This window comes from Camelus bactrianus, chromosome 5 (assembly GCF_048773025.1).
Source record: "Camelus bactrianus isolate YW-2024 breed Bactrian camel chromosome 5, ASM4877302v1, whole genome shotgun sequence".
In the NCBI taxonomy this organism is placed as follows: domain Eukaryota; kingdom Metazoa; phylum Chordata; class Mammalia; order Artiodactyla; family Camelidae; genus Camelus; species Camelus bactrianus.
Window position 1 is genome coordinate 26,114,503 of NC_133543.1, and position 19,551 is coordinate 26,134,053.

At 38.1% G+C, this 19,551-nt stretch overlaps 1 protein-coding gene across 1 annotated transcript in view; it reads left to right on the forward strand.

The window, feature by feature from the left end:
- THSD7B (thrombospondin type 1 domain containing 7B) overlaps nucleotides 1-19,551 on the forward strand; it is a 763,775-nt gene that overhangs the window by 168,926 nt on the left and 575,298 nt on the right. The window lies entirely within an intron of this gene.

Sequence of the window (19,551 nt, forward strand, 5' to 3'; positions counted from 1 at the left end):
GCTTGGATAGTATATATATGAGAAGTAGGCGATGTGTTACTCAGTACACATAAAAATTAACTTAAAAAAACCCAGCTCATCCTCAAAACCTTCCCAGGTCCCTTTAGGGATATATGTCTGCTCTGCTCCTCCACCACTTGGTATTGTCTCTCAGCACTGGTTAGCGAGTCCCTCTATTGCCAGACTTACCTCTCAGCAGTACCACAAAACAGATCTTGTTTTAAAGTTAGTTATGCTAGTATTTCTCTCTAGTAGATTATGAACTGTTTTGGAGCAAATGTTTAAATCTTAACAATTTTTGAGATTCAGAGAGCATCAAACATTATGCCTTAGAAGTTGTGGTAGAACCTCAAAAATATTTTTGAATCCCTTTGTCCATCAATTCGTCCTATTTCTTTTTCTTTCTTAACATGAGTTTATAACAGTCATCTAATTATAAGAATAGTTCTGCAAAAATATTTTGTGAAAATAGATAATAGTGACATTATAAAGGAAGGAATGAATGGAGACCTGCAGCCCTCATTGGTTGTGCTGTTCCTAGAACACATCAGGCAAAACTTAGAGGATTTTTCTTTAAAGAAACTGAATAAACTCAGAGGAAAGACCTAGAAATACCAATATTTGGGAAACCAAGGCTCCCCTAACAAAAAACTACCACCTAATCATCATAAGTGAAGCCCAACAGTTGATAAACTTCCTATCAGTTTTTTACTGTTTCAGGTGCAATATTATTAAATATCCAAGGATCACCGTACATGTGAGGGAAGCCTGCAATATGAAAGCCGTAAATTAGAACAACAAAGCAACCACACACCCATAACAGAAACTGGAAGGAAGTAGATGCAATGCGGGAAACAAATAGTTAAATACTTTTAAAATTAACATCTTGAAAGAAATAGGAGAAAATATTGAATTTATGACACTAGATCAGGATACTTAGAAAAAAGCACTCAGACTATCAATGTGCTTTAGAAAATTGAAAATAAAATAAAGAAAAAAAATCAGACGCTGATGTCACCAAGATGGCGACAGATCATTCTTGATTTTCCTCCCCTTCATAAGAAGAATAACTAATAACTATTCAAGAAGAAGATGCCACTGGGAGAATCCTAGAATGTGTAGATGAGGCTGAAGTTGCCCTGTGCCACACAGACCCACACAGACTGCATTAGAAGAGTAAGAGAACCAGCTACACACTGATCACATTGCCCCCCAGCCCCCACTCTCAGGCCAGTACAGAATCATACGGAGAGGTCTCCCCTGAGCTTCTGGCTCCTCCAGTGGAAAAAGAGAACCCAAGAGGGACAGTCAGCAACCCCAGCATTGTGAGTTGCTTTATAGGAGCTGCTACTCTGATCTTAACCCCACAGGGATTACAGGGGGATCTGTGGAGCTCAACCGCTGGGAATCCGATTGTGATGGAGAAGGAGGGAAGGGCTCGCAGCAACTGGCACGTGAATCTTGGCAGACTGAGTTCATTCCTGCAGTGCCGAAGTAGTAGTACCAACCAGTGACTTACTCATCTGCAGAATCAAGTTGCTGTTACCTTCTGGCCAGAGAACTTGAGGGGTTGCCGATCTGCCTTCTTTGGATCCTCAAATGAAGTATTTTGGTGGCCTGAGAACCTGGTTGCCCATGTACAGGCAAGGAGCTGAGTCGCAGCCCCACCTGCGGTGGAGAGTGTCTCCTGGCCGCAGCTAACCAGAGGGGCTGGTGGGAACACTTGGAAGCTGTGTAGCCACTGATCCTTAAACTGAGAGGTTAGCAGGAGGAGCCAGTTACCCCCAGAGGAAAGCCAGTGCTGGGCATGGAGAATTCCCCTGCTATGCATAAGAAGCGATTAATTCATGGCCAAGGCTGAAGGTAGGTATCTCCCTGCACCTTCCGACTGGAGAACCTGTTGGGAAATTAGGAGTTACCTGGAGTGACCCCTCCCCTTTCCATCCAGGCAAGGGAGTTCAGGCATAGCCCCACCTACTGTGGCTCCTGGCCCTATCTGACCATAAGAGCTGACAAGAACACCTAGAAAGCCTGTGGCCAGTGGTGCTCGAGCCAAGAAAAGGGCAGGCAGAACTGAGAGTTTGCAGAGCAAAGCCAATGGTCTTGTTCAGCCAGGGAACTGGAGATGCAGGTAGGCTTGAGTCAAGACAATAAACAAAAGGCTTTACCAGCTTTAGAGCTGCTTTTCTCGCTCTCTCTGGGCAGGGGAACTGATCTATAACCCTGCCTATTGCTGAATACAGCCTCCAATCTGCCCACCGGGGAACCTAACAAGAGCCCATGGGAAGCTGTGTAGCCCATCCAACAGCCCTGCTTACAGTGTCACTTGAACAGAGAGTGCAGCTTATGGCTTTCCCTGTCTGCAGAGCAAAACCAGCGGCCTCACCTGACCAGGGAGTTCAGTGCACGTTCTTGCCCGACTCAAGTCCTTAAACAGTGAGCCATAGAGGGCCTGGGTCCCATCCTGTTATTCTGTCAGGGAGGTAAGCTAATTCATAGCCTCATCTACTACTGAGTATAGTGCCCAATTCCGAACATCTAGTAAACCTGACCAGAAAATACAGGCAACTGCAGAGCTCATCCTCACTTGGGTAGGGAACCAGGCCAATAGTCCTATCCAGATATTCTTAGCCAGTGGCACACCTCCATCCCTGACCTCAGAGCTTGAACAGTTGCCTCACTGAAAAATAGACCACAGTAGTAGGCCTCATCTGACCTTGGACATTGCCAGCAGACACACCCAGAAACCCGAACTGAGCTACCTGCTGAAGATAAATCTCTGCCAAAGGAAACCTGTAAAGTTTGGGGGAAGAATCTAATTACTCAAATGCACAGATACCAAGGAATCAGAAAGAAATCAAATATCTTAAAAACTAGGTAAATATGACATCACCAAAGGAAAGTAACAAAGGTCTAAAAGTGTTCTTAAAGGAAAGGAGAACTATCAACTGTCAGACAAGGATTCAGAATAATCCTCTTAAAGAGGTTTAGTGAAGTACAAGAACATTCAGACAACTAAAATAATTAGGAAAACAATCATGCTCACTGGTGAAAGGTTGAAAGCTTTTCCTCTAAGTTCAGGAACAAGACAAGGATGCCCACTGTCACCACTCCTATTCAACATTATACTGGAAGTCCTGGTTAGAGCAATCAGGGAAGAAAAATAAAGTATCAGAATTGGAAAGTAAGAAGTAAAGTTTTCTCTGTTTGCAGATTACATGATTTTATATATAGAAAATTCTAAAGACTCAACCAATAAACTGATCTGATCAATGAACTCAGTGAAGCTGCAGGATACAAAATTAACATACAAAAATCAGTAATGTTTCTATACACTAACAGCAAATTTTCTAAAAAAAGAAGTAAATCAATCCCATTTACAATAGAATCAAAAACAGTAAAATACTTAAAATAAATTTAACCAAGGAGATAAAGTTCTCTACTTTGAAAACTGCAAGACATTGATGAAAGAAATGAAGAAGTTGCAAATAAATGGAAATATATCATGTGTTCATGGATTAGAAGAATTAATATTAAAATATCAATTAATGTTAAAATACCAATAATTCCGAAAGCTGTCTATAGGTTTAATGTAACCCCTGTCAAGATTCCAATGGCATTTTTCACAGAAGAAGGAAAACACACTCCTACAATATATGTGGAACTGCAAAAGACCTTGAGTAGTCAAAGAAATCCTGAGCAAGAAGAACAAAGCAGGAGACATCACACTTCTTGATTTCAAGCTATCCTATAAAGCTATAATTATCAAAACATATGGTACTAGCATAAAAACTGACAGACCAATGGAACAGAATCAAGAGCCCAGAAATAAACCCAAGCATATATGGTTGAATAATATTTGACTGGGGAGCCAATAATACTCAATGGGGGAAGGACAGTCTCTTCAATAAATGGTGCTGGGATAATTGGATATTCATATGAAAAAGGATAAAATTGGACCCATATTTTATGCCACCTACAAAAATTAACTCAAAATGGATTAGAGAATTAAATGTAAGACCTGAAACCGTGAAACTCCTAGAAGAAAACACAGAAATAAATCTCCTTGATATGAGTCTTGGCAGTAATCATTTAAAAAAATATTATACCTAAAGCACAAGCAACAAAATAAAAAAATAAGCAAATGGGATTGCATCAAATTAAAAAGCTCTGTATAGCAAAAGAAATCATCAACAAAGTGAAAAGAGAACCCGTGGAATGGGAAAAAAAATATTTGCCAACCATGTATCTGATAAGGGGTTAATACCCAAAATATGTAAAGAACTTCCAGAACTCAATAACAAAAATAAAAACAAAACAAACAAATAACAACCCAATTAAAAATGGGCAAAGGATGTGAATAGATCTTTTTCCAAAGATGACATATATTTGGCCAACAGGTGCATGATAAGATGCTCAGCATCAGTGGTCATTAGGGAAATGCAAATTGTACCACAAAGATCTATCACCATACTCTTACTAGAATGGGCATCATCAAAAAGACAAGAGATATGAAATGCTGTCATGAACATGAGAAGAGGGAACATTGTTATAAAGCCACTGTAGAAAAACAATATGGAGGATACTTAATGAATTAGAACTACCATATGATCCAGCAAATAGACTTCTGAGTATATATCCAAAGAAACAAAAAAAAATTACTGGAAAAGATATCTACACCCACATGTTGATAGCAGTGTTATATATAATAGCCAAGATATGGAAACAAATGGAGTGTCTTTCAATGAATGAATGAATGAAGAAGTCATGGTATGTATATATATGTACATGTCATATATATGTATGTCTGTGTATATAACATATATATTATTATTATTCAGCTATATAAAATGAGGAACCCCTACCATTTGCAACAACTTGGATGGACCTTGAAGGCATTATGCTAAGTGAAATCAGATAAAGCCAAATACTGTATGATGTCTTTTATTTGTGGAATCTAAAGAAAAAAAAAAAAAAAAGATTAAACTCATAAAAAGACATCAGACTTGTGGTTACCAGAATTGGAGATTGGAGGGGGAGGGAGGATTGGAAGAAGGCAGTCAAAATGTACAAAATTCCAGTTATAAGATAAAGAAGTACTAGGGATGTCATGTACAACATGATGATTATGGTTAACACTGCTGAATGTTACATAGAAAGGTTGTTACGAGTCCTGAGAGGTCTCATTGCAAGGGGAAAATCTTTTTCTTTCTCTTTTCTTTTCTTTATTGTGTCTATATGAGATGATAGATTTTTAGCTGAACCTATTGTACTGATCATTTCAGTCTATGTAAAGTAAACCATGATGCTGTACTCTGAATGTATGCAGTGATGGATGACAGTTATTTCTCAACAAAACTAGAAAAAGCAAACAAAAAATAAAGTAAAATTTTAGAGGATAAAGTTGAGGAATGCTCAGAACCAAATAAAACAAAACAAAAAAAGAAGAGGAAAAGATAAGAAAGAATAAAACAAAAGGAAAATATAAAAGCAATAAAAAATTGACTTTAGAGGTCTAACACTTGACTTTAATAATTTCAGAAAGACAGAACTGATAAAAGAAGGTGATGAAATAGTGACATAAATAACACAAGAAATTTCCCAGAATTGAATTCTATCAGTAACTAGATTGAAAGGTCCTATCAAGGTCCAGCTCAGTAAGTTAAAAGAAACAGATCTACTCCAAAGTACAAATAATTAAAAACAGAATATTAGAAATACAGAGAACATCCTAATATTTTTTGAAAAGGAAAAAGAGAGAAAAAAACTCACTTATATACTAAGATCTGGGAATTAAAAATTACATTGCGTTTCTGTATAGGAAGACTGGAAGCTGTAAAGTCATATATTAAAGCTTTAAAATTTCTAACCAGGTAATTGTGCTTAAATGTAGACTATAGAGATTTCCATATTTCAAAAACTAAGTTTTTTCAGGAAGCTACCTAATGATGTGTTCCGACAAAACAGTGGAGGAATCCAAGAAAGCAGAAACTCTAGGAACATATTATCTACCTAAATAAAGAGAAAAACACAAGCGCCATCTACAGAATATTGAACACAAGAAGGAGTAAGACAAAGGGGATGTCTAGGAAGTCTGTGATGGAAGTCACAGAACTATGGCTTGGGGACCTAAAACACAACTTGTCTAGTTTGTAGCTGGAGAAATGGGAACCCATGGAGGGAGCTTCTTAATTAAAAATGCATTGATAGATTACTAGGTATATTTATGGGAGATTGTCTTGGTTTTCTCCGTACAATCCTGATTTATACCTATTGTTCTGGCCTTACCACTGATAACGCATGCTTTCACCCTCAGAAGTGTCTCTGGGAGGGTATTAAATTACATGGTCACACCAGACGTGTTCTACCATGTGAAAAATTACCTTGAATGACTTATGTATGGCGTAGGAAGAAAAAGCTATAGGCACAGAGCAAACAAAGCAAATGAAAAACGTGACACATTTTAAAATCCAAGAACATTAACTATTGCCTAGAAAAGCAAATTAATCATTGTTTATCATGGAACAAAATTATGTGGATTGAAAACACAAACACTGGATCATGAGTTTAACCAAAAATAGAATTATTTTGGATGATGGGGAAAGTGAGGGATATCAATTAAGAACATTCAGCCGTAACAGAGAACACTGACTCTGTTTGGTTCACCAGAATGAAATTTAGTATCTCACACCATAAGAAATTTGAGATAGGAAAGCTATGGCTCCCATGCTGACAAGGCTTGGCTACCACTTCTCTGTGAATGTTTAATTCTTCCTGCCTCTCTTTTGGCTTTTGCTGCCTCAGACGGGCAGCAAGATGGCTGCAGAAGTTCCAAGCATTATATTTGGTTATGATAAAGTCCACAGACAGAAAGAAGATCATCTCTGCTGAAGCCTCTCTCAGGATCTAAGAAACCATTCCCAATAACTCGCTGGAACCCTTCCCATCAGTTCTCTACGGCAGGAGTACTTACATGCCCACACCTAAACCACGTCACTGTCAAGGGGAATGGACCACCGTGATAGGCTTAGAGTCTCAGACCAAGAGTGAATGTTGGGTAGTCAACCAACATAATGCTGGACTTGGCTGGGATAGAAAGTGTTCAGGAGTAGTGAGAGCTATGTCCTTATCTACTGTGGAAGTGAGCGCATGAAGTCAAGCATTGATGAATTCAGATACAGAAGTATAAGTATATTATTTAGAAATCTGGTGATCAGTATCACTAATAAAAACAACTTCGAAGAGTTACTCTGGGAAACAGGAAGAGTAGAAACAAGTTTTTTTTTTTTTTTTAAATACTTCATTATATCTTTCAATGTTATTTGATGTTTTAAACAATGCACATGCATTTGCTAAAATCCTCTTTAAACAGTAAAATAATAAAAGATCTAATAGCATAATTTTAAGCAATACCATAACTAATGTTCCATTACACAGTTTCCCATAACACTTCATCAGTCCCCTATTGAAAAGTATTTAGGTTGTTGGAGACTTTTGCTGTTGCAGATCATGAAGAGATCATGAAGGCTGAGCTTTAATTCATTTAAAATACTCCACTGATGAACATTAAATAAACTGAGGTTTGAGGCAAGTTATTTTTAGGGGAGAAAAGTGCTTAAGGGTTAAAATGGTGGTTCTCAAATGTTAAGGCACATTTGAATCACCTGCAGGGATTTATAATATCTCAATACCTGGGCTACTCCCCAGACTAACTGCATCAAAACTTCTTTTGGGGATGAGGCAGCTTCATAGCCATGGGTTTATTTTGAAAACTTTTCCAGTGATACATTGAATACTCAAGTTTGAGAATTACTGGGTTCAGCGAGATTGTTACCCTCCACCCTAAAAAGAATCATAATTTCAGAACATTTAATATGTCATTGGTATAAATTTAATCAAGATTATATTTATATAACTTCTTAAACTCTGTACTTTGCTCTTTCTGTCTTCTCTCATCTCCAATCTTGCCTTCCCTGTCACTCACACTCCCATCCCCTTGCCTCAAAGCAAAGAATCTTAGGAAGGGCAAAAGTTACAGGTGAGGGATCCTGTTTTTCTCTTCTTCCCTTCTTTTTTATTGTAACCAGTCTTGCCATTTTTCTAGAGGAGCATGGGTGGTCCTGGCTGTACTGGCCTTTTTGAATTGTGTGTGCTTCCTAACTGACCTGACTCGCCTTTCAAATGTGTAATGAATATCTTGTCCATTTTCATACCCCTTTCATGTTGGAAAAACCAGTTGGCTTTTGCATTTCAATGTGGAAGACTTAATTTCTACTTTTACATCCTATTTTGTCAAATAGATTGAGTATGAAGACTAAATATCTTTGTCTTTATTTATTCTGTGCTTTTTTATAATGGAGTTTTTTTTTTTCTTAATCGGCATTTGTCATTACGGGACAAGCACAAATCATTATTTTCAAAAATTATTTGTGAAAATGGATTTCCAAGTCTTCAACATTCATTCTATTATTGTACCACTGGAAAAATATTTTCAATTAACTTCTCTGATCAAAACCAAGCTTGACAAATACACTGTACTACCATGCCGTCTGTGGCAAGCTGTTCTAATTGCCCATCTGGTACAAATTGCTGTTTTGTTAGTGCATTATCGCATATGGTGTTTTTCATAATTAAGTTCATTAAAGTAGCACCCTTGAGTTTTAACATTTAGGGTAATATTTTTGAACTCTGGCATTCTAGAGGGTACAAGTTAGTATGTGGGGTTTTGATGCAAGCAGATATTTTATTCCTTAATGATTTGTATTGGTTAGGGAAACAATATTTTAAAACTGAAGGATCGTAAGATAATGCTGTGCACAATCACACATTTCAAAAGGATTTTATCTTTAATGAAAGTTAGGCTACATGGAAGTGGTTAAGTAATGATGATTCAGATTATGCTCTTTTTCTTGTTATAGTTTATGTAAAAATTTAATGAATATTCATCTGAACTTATGACATCAATTTTTATCCTGCTATTGAAAATTATTTGCTTCTTGCATTGTGTATCGTATCTCTATAATATTTTGGTATTCTTAGGATTAAAAAATGCTTTTATATGGTTAGTGTCAAAATGTACCATTTTACTTTTATAAAAAATTTTTATACATTACAGTTTATATTGAAATATATATAAAAGGTGAACTTAACATTCTTAGGCAAACTTTACTGATTAAGGAACTAGAGATAATGAAGTTTATTTTGAATAAAGATTTAATTGTTGATCTTTGTGATACAGAAGAATCAACATAGATCATTCTCTTTCTGTGATGCTTTGGATAAGAGGTGATGTTGAATATCATAGTTTCAGAGTTCTGGTTTATTAGAGATCAATTTTATGGGTCTTTTTCTAGGTATGTTTTGAAAATATGCACAGTCACCTGGCAACACTGGGGAGAATGTTGCATTTGGTGAATGGCAATAATGATAATAATAATATAAACATGTATTAAATGTTCATCACATGCCAGGAAATGTGTTGAAGGATTAACCTGCATCATTTCTTTTAACCTCCTAAACAAATAATAATAATCATCATCATCATCATCATCATCATCATCATCATCATCATCTCTTAAATAGGTATTGCTAGTGTATTTAATTTATATGAGTGAATAGACTGATGGGTTATGAAATTTTTCCAAATTCACACAGGTCTTATGGCAAATGAGTTGAAACCAAATTGTGCATCTCATTTGGTCTTATATATTAAACAATTGTTCTTTCAAAATATATTATCTAGTATGTCAATCAGGTTCCATTCAAGAAATAGGAAATACTGTAGATATTTAAAACAGAGGCTTTCATACAGGTATTGGGAAACTGAGTATGAAGTAGACAAAGAGATATCCAGAAATTGGTAATTGTCAGTGTAACTGTAGAAAGTCGTTCTCACTCCTACAGCTGGGGTATCAAAGAGAAGAGGCAGTGCTGTGAGAACCTAGTAGCTCAAGGAGTGGCCGCCATGGAGCAAGACTGGTAACTCTGGGAAGCACCGTCCAGCAGGCTCGGAGCTTTGGCAGAGTTCTGCAAGGCTGATTTTGGTCCTCCAGGTGTGCCTTGAAATTGCTCCTCAGATGCCAAAGGGAGGAAAGTTAGTGCTGTCCGCTGCTGTTGGAAGAGTACTGGTGGGAACAGGAAACAGCTCTCCTTTTATCCCTTCCCACCTTTCTCATCTTTCATCAGTGTCTCCTAGTGTCAGAAGCTGACCAGAGGGCAGCTGTCAAGAAAATCTAAGAAATGTCTGTAGTTCTCAGATTTCCAGCCTCAGGATCACAGAGTCCAGAAGATGTGGGCTTGGATGCAGAGAGAATTGGTCAATAAAGGCAATGTATATTCTGAGGTTTAAAAGACTGTATTTCCAAGTTATCTCTGAATAGACAGTTTATCACTTTTATTGGGTCTTGGAGATTAAAAATGTTAATTGCTGGGCAGTTACCAGATTGTTGCAGAACGTGTGTGATTGGCTAGGCTGATCAAAATTAGTGAATTCGTACATCTTGGTGACTGAGCAAAATGGCACAGACAAGCGATCAGATTGCTTAAGAGGGGGCGCTATTGCCAAATGCCTCAATTTGTTGGGAAATGATTGATTTCAGTCTGTCCTATCATTCAGATCGAAAGCATAGTGAACTCGACAGATAAAATACATAATTAAATGTTTTTAAAGAGTATTTTGTTTCATGTCATGCATCTATATCATTTAATTTCTTCACATTGCACAGTATCACTGTTTGTTGTATGTATGAATGTGTGCATGAGGGTATGCCAAAATAGAAAAATAATGTTAAATAGGAATAGTAGTGTATAATCTAAAAAGTTACTCTATCTTTTAAAAAATACCTTGAGAGAAAAAGAATTTTAAATAATCATGTATGTTTTTAAAATGCTTCCCACACTTTTCTAAGATGGGCAGTTACCTCAGCTGCTATATATGCCCCTCTGTCTTCATAGTTGGTACTGTGAAAGACAGTTGTGTACTTTTAAACTTGGTATACTCAAAACAAGAGGAGAATGAGTAAATGAATTCTGTTCTTATTAGACATAGAAGGAATGTGATTAAATATCTTTATTTTTCTTTAAAAATGATCTTTCTGGGGAGGAGAGTATAGCTGAGTGGTAGAGCATATGCTTAGCATGTACGCGGTCCTGGGTTCAATCTTAAAAATAAATAAATAAATAAATAACCCAATCCCCCCTCCTCAAAAAAATTTTTTAATTAAAAATTATCTTCCTATTGGGAATACTTACATAATTTAGATGTTAAAGTGCCTATTTTAATTAGACAAAAATCATGGTGTATTTGACCTCTTTTTGGATGAAATCCATAGAATGATCTTCTGAAATAATTTTTATATTAAAACTTATAGTATCAATTTTTTTCTTATAACCCCCAAAGGAGACTTTGTATGTGGAATAAATTAACACTAAAACTGAAGAATGAACTTAGAAAATTTTATTTTCTGTATCTATTACAGCAAAAAAAAAGTCTCTTTAACATAAATCGAAATTGTTGATTTTTGAATAACTTTCTCTGAAGTCCATCTTATAAAATGACTTCTAAAGACTTGAGGGAGGGTTTTGGCAAAATTTCTTCCTGTGGGAGGATTGCCAGGCGGTTTATAATGTTGTTCAAAGACACCAGTGCACCCTCAGCCCTCAACAGAAATGAGAGCAACATGTGGGTGTGCAAACAAGACAGAATACATATTTGTCACTGCTAAACCACACAGGACAGGTCAAGAAGATTCTCTCCTAGTGAGCTTAAGCTTAAAAATGGTAGCAAGTGCTGGAGCTGAGAGTTCTCATTTCACCCACCCAGCCCAGGATGCTGAGGAGGAGAAGAGCAGAGTACTGGGTGAGAAGAAGGCGGCGCTGCGTGTTGGTCTGGGCTCCGTGGGTCTGTGCTTACGTGGTTGTGCGGATCCACCTTCCACCTTAGATACAACATTAAGTCATCTATGTGAGCTTTTTCTCTTTTTTGTTTCATTATTGACTCAGCTTTTTAGTTTAATTCTGTTCCAGCCGTGTCTTTTTTGAGGGTAGCTGCATACCCTTTCTCTGGAGACCTCTTAGGCATCAAGTGTTCTCACTCACCCGGCAGCATGGTTTGCAGAGGTCAGGGTTCTCTATTATTATTACCAACACTGTGCCTTTATGCTGAATTCAACTTTGTAAATCCTGAACGAGTGCCTTCCATTTTTTTACCCAACACGTTTCCTCTTTATTATTAACTTAGCTGGAAAACCTTGCCTGACTCCTCCAGTCTTTGCCCACTCAAGTCTACTGGCCACCTGTGTCATAGAGCTTCGTGTGCCATCTTGTGATCACCGGTTGACTAGACTCTCTTTCTTATTGGCCAGTCAGCTCCATGACAGTAAGGACTTTGTCTTACTCATTTGTTGTCCAGTGTCCATCACAATGCCTGGCTCTGCTGGAGCACTTGAGAGCCATTATGCAAAAGACGCTGGGTGAGGTTTTTGGGAGACCAAGATGAATGTGACTCCACTGTGTTCTCAAGGAGCTCACACCTAGTTAGAGAGATAGACACACAAACCACTGTGTCACATAGTGTGAACTATTTGTTTAAAAGCTATGGCAAAGAAATGTGCTGTGTTAGAAGAAATAGCATGTTGCTCATGATGTGATAAGTCCCTTCTTTTGGAAACTTGCTGTTGGCTCACCTGGGCTTCATGAGTGTGCTTAGTACGTAGTAGCCACATAGAGTGGAAAGTTTCTGGACAATCCAAATGCCTCAAAGTAATGAAGATTCATTGGGCACTGACTTTGCAAACTGACATGTTTTGCAAGATGTAGAGTGTAAGCATAGTTTCTGCTCTTAAGTAAGACAGGAAAATATGACATCTAAGCCTAGAAAGTAAGATTTTTAAAGAAAATACTCTATAAGCAGTAACAAGGTCTGTGATGAATTTTCAAGTGGACAGTAAGTGCTATGAAGTGCATGTTCTTCCACTTTTCAATAGGTATTATCTGTTCATCCCATCCTACGGAATGGTCTAGCTGGAAAGGATGTGAAGTGAGCAGATGTGTACAAGCAAATAACATAGGCTTCTCAATGTAGAGGCAGTTGGAGTGCTTCTCCTGGGTTTGCTAAGGAAATGTCAGACAGCACCGATGTTATTCAGAGTCCGTTCAGTGTATTTTAGCTGAGAATGAATCACAGGGTAGACAACCATTCCTGCCAACAGCAGCAAATGTACCTTTGTAAACCATCATCCCAGAAAGTTTATTTCTGTCCCTTTGTCAATTCCCAACTGGTAAGAAATTTTTGGAAACAGCATTAATGCTATTTCAACACACTAAGGATTTGTCTACTGGGGAGAAACTTGGTGCCATCTCAGAGTCCAGAGGTATTGGTGATAGCAAAAGTATTGACTATGAGTTATTCAGCCCTCTAAATTCAGCACTTACTTATGACAGCATCATGGTGTTGTCTTTCCACCGGTCAGTACAGAAAGGTAGTTGTCCATATCTTCATTTCTCCAGTGAGAACACTTGAGATTCACAGTGGTTCAAGCAACATTTCAGAATGTCCCATATCTAGATCAGTTGCATCTGGCATTCAGAATATATGTTCAAGAGCAAGTAGAAGACAGCCCTTCTTTTGATTTTGCAAAGTCATTTAGCCAGGGAAGATGACTGTGATTGACACACAACCAAAGATTGGTGTGTCCTTTGGGGAGAAGTATGCTGGTGGGAACCCCCAGAGCTCTTCATTTATTTAGTACCTTGATGAAAGGAATACTTTTAAAAATGTAAAAAATAGAATGAAAACTGAATCAAAAGGTAGCCATAAATGGAATGGGAAGGATAAATTAGGAGTTTGGGATTAACGAATACACTCTACTGTATTTAAAGTAGATAAACCACAAGATCTTCTGAATAGCACAGACAACTATATTCAATTTCTTGTAATAGCATGTAATGGAAGAGGATCTGGAAAGAAAAAATATATGTATGTATATGTATAACTGAATCACTTTGCTGTACACCTGAAACTAACATTGTAAATCAACTACACTCAATTAAAGGAAAAATGGAATGAGAGCAACGTAACAGGAAATCAGCATGTGAAGATGGGTTTAAATGAGACATGATGACTGCATTTTCACTCCATGAGGGAGGGATGAGGCAGCCCGGGGAGGTTGGAAATGTCACGCTGGGAATGGGGATAAAAGATTTGGAAGTCCATCATTTCCACCGGCCTTTCTTCACACAACAAAGGAGTCTGTCTTTAGCTCCCAATTGGCATCATATTAATGTGGTTTGGATTATTCCCTCAACATTTCACACAACCTAGTAAGTGTGAGTTTTTGTATTTGATCAAGTTGTGTGCCAAATATTTTTACATCTAGTCGCTTTCTGTTTGCCGAAAAGGATAAAAGACAAAAATGACACATTATTTTTAGAAAGGAAACTACCTCTTCTGGCAGTGTTATCAAGTGAAGATTCCCCAGATCCTTAAATTAAGTTGAGAGAAGAAAAGAAAAAAATTCATTTTTATGTAAGAGTAGAAACATTGTCCCCTTGAAACTGAAAGCCAGGGGAGCTCATCTGATTAAGACCAAGGACTTAATTAATATTAAGACAACAACAACAGCAACAGAAACTTTATTGAGATATAATTTACATTCCATAAGATTCACCTATTTTAAGCATACAATTTAATAATTTTTTGATAAATATACTGAGTTGCTCAACCATCATGAAGATCCAGTTTTAGAACACATCCACCACCCTATTCAGTAAGATCCCTGGTGCCTTTTTATCCCCTTTCCCATTCAGTCCTGGCCAACCACTGATGTACTTTAAGTTTCTATAGATTTGCTAAAGGCATTACTTAAGGAGAACAAGTTGGTCCAGGAAGATTTTAGGGTGCATTTTGGTGTCTCTGGCCTCAGAGGTGGGGTGAGGGTACTAAATATGAGCTTAGGAACTGCAGTCTGAATTTTTTAAGTCTTTTATATTCTTTTTGCTCTCTTTCTTTTTAAATTGAAGTGTGGTTGATTTACAATGTTGCTTAAGTATTTTGATTTTTACCTATTGTACAAAAATGGCCCCGGGCAGTGGAAGAAACAATACCTCTTCTGACTTTGTGAGGAAAAACTCACATGCCCAAATTTGGAAATCTATGAGTGGCTTCTCAAGGTTACAGACAAATTTCTGTGGAAAATGGAAATACTTCCAGCAGGTGAGGACAAAATTCTCTCACCTGTGGCCACCCAGGGACCGTTTTCGCTCAAAGCTCCTCACGCCGGGAACCTGTTTACTACCTGTCAGTGGAGGGCAGTCTTCCCAAGGGTCCCCTGAGGTCACCTGAGCCAGAGGAAGGACTAAATGATCTCAAACTACTTTTCTTTTCATGGTTTCCATTTTATAAGGTACTTTATTAATTTTTAAATTGAAGTATATTTGACTTACAATGGTGTGCTAGTTTCTAGTGTACAGCATAGTGATTCAGTTATACATACATAAATTCTTTTTCATTATAGGTTATTACAAGATATTGAATATAGTTCCTTATACTATACAATAGGATCTTGTTTATCTAATTTACATAGAGTAGTTTGTATCTGCTAATCTCAAACCCCTAATTTATCCTTCCCTCCCCTCTTTCCCCTTTGGCAACCATAAGTTTATTTCATGTCAGTGAGTCTGTGTCTGTTTTTTAAATAAGTTCATTTGAACATTTTTTTTAGATTCCATGTATAAATGATAATGACATTTTTCCTTCTCTTTCTGGCTTACTTCACTTAGTATGATAATCTCTAGGTCCATCCATGTTACTGCAAATGGCATTATTTCATTCTTTTTTATGGCTGAGTTGTATTTCATTGTGTAAATATACCATATATATTTTTTTGTTGAAGTACAGTCATTTTACAATGTTGTGTCAATTTCTGGTGTACAGCACGTTTCAGTCATACATATACATACATATATACCTTTTCATATTCTTTTTCATTATAAGTTACAAGATATTGACTATAGTACCCTTTGCTATACAGTAGAAACTTGTTTCTCTATTTTATATATGGTAGTCAGTATCTGCAAATCTGAAACTCCAATTTATCCCTTCCCACCCCCATTTCCCTCTGATAATCATAAGTTTGTTTTCTGTTTCTGTGAGTCTGTTTCTGATTAGTAAATAAATTTATTTGTCTTATTTTTTAGATTCCACATATAAGTGATATCATATGATTTCATTTGTCTTTCTCGGTCTGACTTACTTCACTTAGTATGATAATCTCTGGGTCCATCCATGTTGCTGCAAATGGCATTATTTCACTCTTTTTATGGCTGAGTAGTATTCCATTATAAAACTACACCACATCTTCTTTATCCAGTCATCTGTTGATGGACATTTAGGTTGTTTCCATGTCTTGGCTGTTGTAAATAGTGCTTCTATGAACATTGGGGTGCGTGTATCTTTTTGAATTAGAGTTTTCTCTGGATATATGCCCAGGAGTGGGATTGCTGTATCATATGGTAACCTTGTTTTCAGTTTTTTAAGGAACCTCTATATGTTCTCCATAGTGGCTGTCACAGTTTACATTCCCACCAACAGTGCAGGAGGGTTCCTTTTTCTCTACCCCCTCTCCAGCATTTATTGCTTGGAGACATTTTAATGATGTCAGTCTACTTTTTAAAGAAGTTTCTCAACTCCCTCTGGCAGATTTGGAAGTAGGGATGCCTTCTTTGTTTTCCATTCAGAATGTGTTCCACTCCTGCTCAATTCAAAATCAAGTCTGACAGCTCTCCCCCAAGGCGTTCATACTCCAGGGACTCTCCCTTATCTTATTCATTCATTGATGAAGACTTCGTCATTTTGAGCATTGTTCTGGATGATAGGGATGCAGGTGTGGAATAAGGAAAAAAAATCTTTTTCTCAACCGTTATTTTCTAAAAGTTTAAAATTTTAGTAAGAGGAGGGAAATAATAAACAAATAAATAAGGTAAATTCAGACAGAGGTTAATGATAGGAGGAAATCAAAGTGGGACATATGAGGAGGCATGACTGGTGATATAGGATGGTGGGGCTTATATAGATAGATAGATAGGGTGATTAGAAGAAAGTCTCTGGGAGGAGATGGACATTTCAGCTGAGACGAGTTAAACAGGGAGCCAGCCAGGTGAAGATTTGCTGGATGGGCATGCCAAGCAGAGAGGGTAGCAGTTGCCGGAAGTAGATGGACATGTGCTTGGTGTGTTTGAAAGACCAAAGAAAGATCAGTGTGGCTGCATCTCAGGAAGGGAGAGAGAGGGTGATCCAAAATGAGATCAGAGAGGCTGGGACTCATGGTGGGGCATCTGGAACTTATTCTAAGTGCAAGAGGAAGCCGTGGGGGAAAGGGGAGGGGGTTGTGATTTGATCTGACTGACACTTAATCCAGGTTCCACTAAGTGCTGAGTGTAAAATGGAACCTAGGGCTCATGGGAGGAAGCTGGGTGATGGGTCTGGAGGTGATAATGACAGTGGCTTGTATTAGGATCATAACGCCTTCTGGTAAGTTCATATGCTGATTCTTAACAGGATGTGTCCTCTCTTCATCCTTTAGGCCTCTTTTCTGAAAGTGATGTATCTTCTGCTTTTTTTTAAAAATGGTCTTCATGAATTGGCTAACCTCCAGTGAGGATGACTTTAAATCACTGAGTTAGAAATGTTCTTAGAGATGGTGTAGTGCAATCTCCTCATTTTGGCATTGAGGCGACTGAGGTCAAGAGGAAAATCAGTGACTTGTCTGAGTTTGTACACCTAGTTAGTGACAGGGCCAAGAGTAGAACGCTCCAGGTTTCTCACTGATGGCTCCTTCCACTAATGCCCAGCCTGGTTTCTATGCTCATGAAATATACCCATCTTAGTATTCTGTGATGTGAGGGTCCCCGACTTTGTCAATGGAAAAAGAGACCTGAGCCGGCAGAGTTAGAGCATCGTGTCAACCCAAGGTGATCAAGATGCCTGAGCAAGGGTGGCAGAGAGTCAGCAAAGTGACAGGACGTTAAAAGGTCAGAGCAATGAAGACAGCAGATGGACGGAATGGTAGGGGGGACACGTCAGGCAGGGAGCAGATGAACCTGAGACTGTCGGAGGGCATTACAGGACAGTCAGCAGATGGGCACCGCCGGAACGTGGGACGAACGGCACTGTCACTGACACTAATTACTCATGATGGAGATGCTTTGCAAAACATGGGGGGAGATGGCCTTATTTCGTAGGACATTTCCTGTCACGGGGGGGACGAGTTCTCAACACCTTTTTACATGAAAATGCACTCGATTGTGGAACTGGGGAAATATTTATAGTTTGCTCTTCCCTCTCTAATTCCGTCTTTGAGATGGAGGTACCAACTAGGACACACCACAGTGCCAGGCCAATGGCATTTCTTCTGAGAGTTGAGCAATTAAAATTCACTTAAAATATTTGAAAGTGAAACAATGTGTAAGCCGACAGATGAGGTGATTTTGTAACAAAATCAGCAGGGAAAATAGGAGAATCAGACATGGGAAAGACATCAAAACTGTCACATCATCTCTGTTGGCACAGTTGGATACCAAAAAAAAAAAGAAAAAAGAAAGATGGTTATATGTTATATATAATGAGTCTGAACAATTACGAGATTCAATAGAAAGGCCGTACTTTTTAGCTCCTCAGAAAGAACTAGATATATAATTTAACATTTCAACTTGGGAATGTTTTTGGTTTTGTTTGTTTGTTTTGAGCAATTATAATGGGTCAAATGCAGTGCTGGGTTCTGGTGAGGCCCAGTTGAGCAAGGTAGGATCTCGGATCTCAAACTCCTCACCATTTAGTCAGAAAGAAGACTTAAAAAAATGGGTCTAACATAACTCCTGTTATGGAGGTGGGTAAAATATGCTTTAGTCCCAGGAATGGTAAGCACCTGTAATACCGAGAATAAGAAATTACATTAAAATATGAAGGTCAGCTGTGAACTTGAGAAAGATGAATTAGCCAGGTAGATTTGCAGAACAGTCTCTGTTCTTTGGTTTCCTTTGTGTTGTTGGAGGTACTAGCATGCCTGGGGGTGCAGCAGAGAGCTGGGCTCTTCTCTCTCGACTTCTGTATTTGTTTTGCTTTGGCTTCTGAGGAGCAGAACACTAAACAGTAGCTGGGGGAGTCCCAGGGTATCTCCGAGGAGCTGGAAGGGATAGGGGAGTCCCTTGGACCCGTTCTTTTGTAAGCCGTTTCCTTTGCTGTTCATTTTAAAGGCAATGAAAGTTGAGAATCTGCCTTAAGCCTTACCGTTTGCATTCAGTCCTCATAGGCAGTTCTTTCATCCCATTCATTTTCCTTCTGCCTTGCTTCTTCCCTTCAAATTCTCTAATTTCCTCACCGCTGCCCAAAGGCCAAATTAAATTTGTCAAGAGTATTTTGGAAGTCAGGTCCATCAACTATGAATGCCAAACTGCAACTGTGGGTTTTCATAATTTGAGGAAGCTGGTCTGGCTGTAAAATAGGATTTCTTCCTTGGCTTCTGCCATCTTCATTAGTCACTTGACCAAGATGACAAT